Raw genomic sequence first — 4,113 nt, forward strand, 5'->3', positions numbered from 1 at the left:
GAAAATGCAGTGCTTCAAAGTTCAGAGCAGAACCCGGGGAAAGTGGACACCTGGAGAGGGTAAAATGGGGTCGAACCAGCTCACGTCAGCGCGACGTCTCTGAAAGCACACCTCGTTGATTTCTAGTCGGCTGTCAGATCGGTTAAGTCTGAGAAATATCTCTGGGTCCTAACTCCTGACTTATTAATTCACTCTCTCGCAAAGAGATGCAGGCCAATGGAGAGAAGATGAACCCAGACAACTTCTGAATGTTCTGAGCTAGTTTTCTCATGGTTGGAGAGCTGTGTGAAAGGGAAAAACCACACATGAAAACATGCAACATGGAAGCTGGTGAAAGTTTCTCCTAAACGGTGTTCCTCCATCACCCTTCATTTTGGACTTGGAGCTTCAGAATAGTGAACACGAGGGGGTCAAAAGGTACAGACTCCCAGTTATAAAAACAAGCCCTGGGGATGTAATGTGCAGCGTGGCGACCAGAGCTAACAGCACTGCGCTGCACATTTGAAAGCTGCTTAAAGAGTAGATCTTAAAAGTTCTCATCACAGAAAAAAACTTTGTAACCACGTGTGGTGATGGATGTTAACTAGACTTACTGTGGTGGTCATTTCACAATGTATACAAATATCAAATCCTTACGTTGTGCTCCTGAAACCAACATAATGTCATATGGCAATTGCACCTCAGTTTTACAAAGGAATAATGACCATGTCCTTTAGGGCCCTCATCTAGCAGTTCTCATGTGCTTTAAGGTCAGAGCATCCTCTGTGGTTCCCTGGAGGCGGCAGGTCCAGCGGACCCTCCACAGGAGAAAGGACAGTCGGAGTGTCATCTTGTTCACCACCCTTGGATTCATCTTGTTCACAGTTGGTCCGATTCTCACCTAGCTCAGTGCTGTCCACACACAGAGGCCCTCAAGAAATGCAAATTTGGCAAGAGAAAGTTAGGGCTGGAAAGAGAAGCGGGCCAGGTGGGAGCAGAGTCACCTGATGGGGCCCCAGTTCTGGAGCAACACACTCTGGGCACTGACAACCGACCTGAGCTACACTGATTTAATCCAATTTAAAATTTCCCTGTATCTCATTCAAGTCCCCACTGTGTGCATTAGCAACTTCCAAGGTGATGCTCAGCAAGGTACCAGCACAGAATCAAAACAGCCCTGGCCAGGGAGGGGCAGGCAGGACTGCATCCCCTCCTCCGACCCCTTCTCCGCTCCTCCCTCAGAGACCCCCTCACACCATGTGGCTGTCCCCTCCCCAGACCACAGGCTCCTGAGGATGGGCTGTGTCCTCTCATCCTCTCTCCGTGGCATCCCCAGCGCCTATCACTTGTGAATGCTTCAGAACGAAGAGGAAGGAAACAATTAGACATTGATTTCCTATCCATCTGAATTGCATTCCAGGCCCGCAGTGAATTCACAACTGTCTCAGGAATTAATTAGCCACTAACCCAAGGGTGCAGGAAGTATCACCTTTCTTTATTTTCAATAAATCAGATAAAATGGAGCTTGCCATTCCACTGAGCTGGCAGGAAATTCTGACACTGTCATTACAGGAATTCCAGTCCCTTGCCTAGGGTAGCAAAAGAATTGGGAAGGCTTTTGTGGTCCCCCCAAACACAAGCAGGCCTGTAGCCTCCAGTCCGTCTTGACCAGAGCAGAGGGTCAGTGGCCGGCCACATTCTGCTACCCTTTCCTGGTCAGGAAGTCTGGGTGACAGGATTCCCCAGTGGCTGGTCCCCGCTGCTGGAGGGACCAGCCAGTCTCTGGGAATTTCTGGCCTATCTCCCTTTACACCCCCCTTTCCCCCTGAAAAGACACTCACCTCATCTCCATCCAGCTCTAGAAACCTCAAATAATCTCTTCAGTGAGTTTAGACTCTTGGTGAAAGCGGACATCAAACAAATAGGAAGAGAGGTTGTCTTTAAGGGGCTTCTGCCTTTGGTCTCTACAAATATAAGGAGTCCTAGCTCCTTTCTTGGGAAATGTAGGGGAAAGCAAATTCCAGAGAACAAAACAAATTCATATCCCCCAAATCATCCTGTTCTGAGCCAGTGTGTGCTCTTTCCCTCACCTGCTCTATAACCAATGATAAACATCAGCTAGGTGACTGCCTGGGGTGCCGGAGTGGGTCCAGCAACGCAGAATCATCAGAAGGTCTCCATCGTCAACAGGGGACACGTTTGCATCCCGGGAGCCCGAGCAAAACCGCTGCTCAGCCATCACTGACCAAACGCGCTCCCCGTGGGGAGTGAGCTGGCTCCTTCTGAGGACTCGGGAACACTGCCCAGACCACTTCCAGGACAGACATCATGAGAGCCACAAAACAAAACTGAAGGTGCCGGGAAACAGATGTACTTTCACTTGATGGTTTAAAAAGTTATGATTAGTATTTTTTAAATGGTAAAAGTAGTATAATCTTAACAGTAAATTTTAAGAAGATTTATAATCCATCTTCCTAATCTAACCACCATCAAGGTGTTGGTCTATTTCCCTCCAGTGCACATGCCCCTGTGGGTATGCGTGTGCGCACACACACACACACACACACACATGCACACACAATCGCATAGTTGCTATCTAGTTTGTATACAAGTTTAGCCTTCAGCTGAACTGTTACTGACTATAATATAAAATTTGACACCATTAAAAAGGAGAATGTTCTGATATCGACTTTGAGAACAGAACTTTGAGAAAGTATTTCCTGATCTTTATGTAGACAAAAAGAATTGTAGACGCTTCCATAGTACAAATAAGTAAACTCAAGGCTAGTTGAGCAACCACAAACAAGAGTGTTGGTTAATAACTGATGTCAGCCTGGAAGGAGGTCTCCAGCAGTGGTCTCCCCTATGGCAGCATGGCTCTGACACATTTAAATCTCTCAGGTATTTTCTTAAAGGCATGGAAGATATGCTTATCAGTTTTGCAAATAACACAAAAATAAGAGGATCAGCTTGACTTCCAAGGTCTCTTCCAATACTAAACTGTACCAGCTCGTCATCCACTGTGAGGGACAGAATCAAGAGCCAGAAAAAGCTATAAAGCCTGGGATGTTGGGCCCATACGGACAAGGTAGAATAGCTGAAAGTGACCACATCTCTGTAAATTGGGACAAAATGTGTCTGTTACTGAGTTCAAGCTCATACTGCTCACCACATGACAAGCCAGTAAATTGAGAGATGAGATGTTGGGTCAAGGACTAGCAACTTTACTCTGAAAACCAGCAGACAGAGGAGATGGTGGACTAGTGTCCCAAAGAACCATCTTACCCGAACTAGAATTCAGGCTTCTTTTATACTAAAAGGGGAGGGGGCGTGGTTAGTTGTTGTAAACTTCTTGGTGCTGGAATCCTTTGTTCTTGCTGCTGTCCCTGTAAGTCAGGTCACGATGTTCCTGTAAACCTCTAACAAGACAAATGTTATTCTCTGTTCTGCAACTTCTTACCTCTATGTGAATAAAAAGTCTTCAAAGGGTCTCTGACCCTTTGAAGGTCAGAGTCTTGAGAATGGGTCATCATGTATATTTCAGGTTTGTTCTTCTCTGTTACATGTCTTTCTTATTTAAGATTTTATTCTACCAAAAAATCTTACAGAGTTAGAAACACTAAATTATACTGAGGTGTTCAATTAGTGAGTTGCCTTTATCACAAAGAATACAATTACACAGCGCTGAGTCTGAGAGTCCCTGTAAGAATGGCGTCTGGGACACTGTCTTTGTTTAGGGCAATGTGTTTTAAGACAGTTAAATATGTTCATCCAGGGGGAGCTGGGAGACCCAGGGTCCAGAAAGGAGGTTTTATGAGAAAAATTAAAGGGCAAGGAGCTTAGATCAGAAAAAAATGTCTTAGGAAGCTTTCTGCTATGAAACATTTACACTCGATGGCTAACCCCTCTGCACCAACACCATTTTACAGGCGAGAAAACTGAGGCCCAGGGAGGTGGAGTCATTGTCTCGGGTCGCACGGGCAGAATCAGGCCAGAATCATGTATGATGCCCCCAGGCAGACTGTACCAGCTCATGGAGAAACGGGAGAGGAGAGGACACGCAACCTGACTTCTGAAGGCCCATCCGTGCCATTCCTGCCCCGTCACCCATCAAAGAGGTCCCAGCCCTCTTCC

The sequence above is a fragment of the Pseudorca crassidens genome, chromosome 21 (assembly GCF_039906515.1).
Source record: "Pseudorca crassidens isolate mPseCra1 chromosome 21, mPseCra1.hap1, whole genome shotgun sequence".
Taxonomy (NCBI): Eukaryota; Metazoa; Chordata; class Mammalia; order Artiodactyla; family Delphinidae; genus Pseudorca; species Pseudorca crassidens.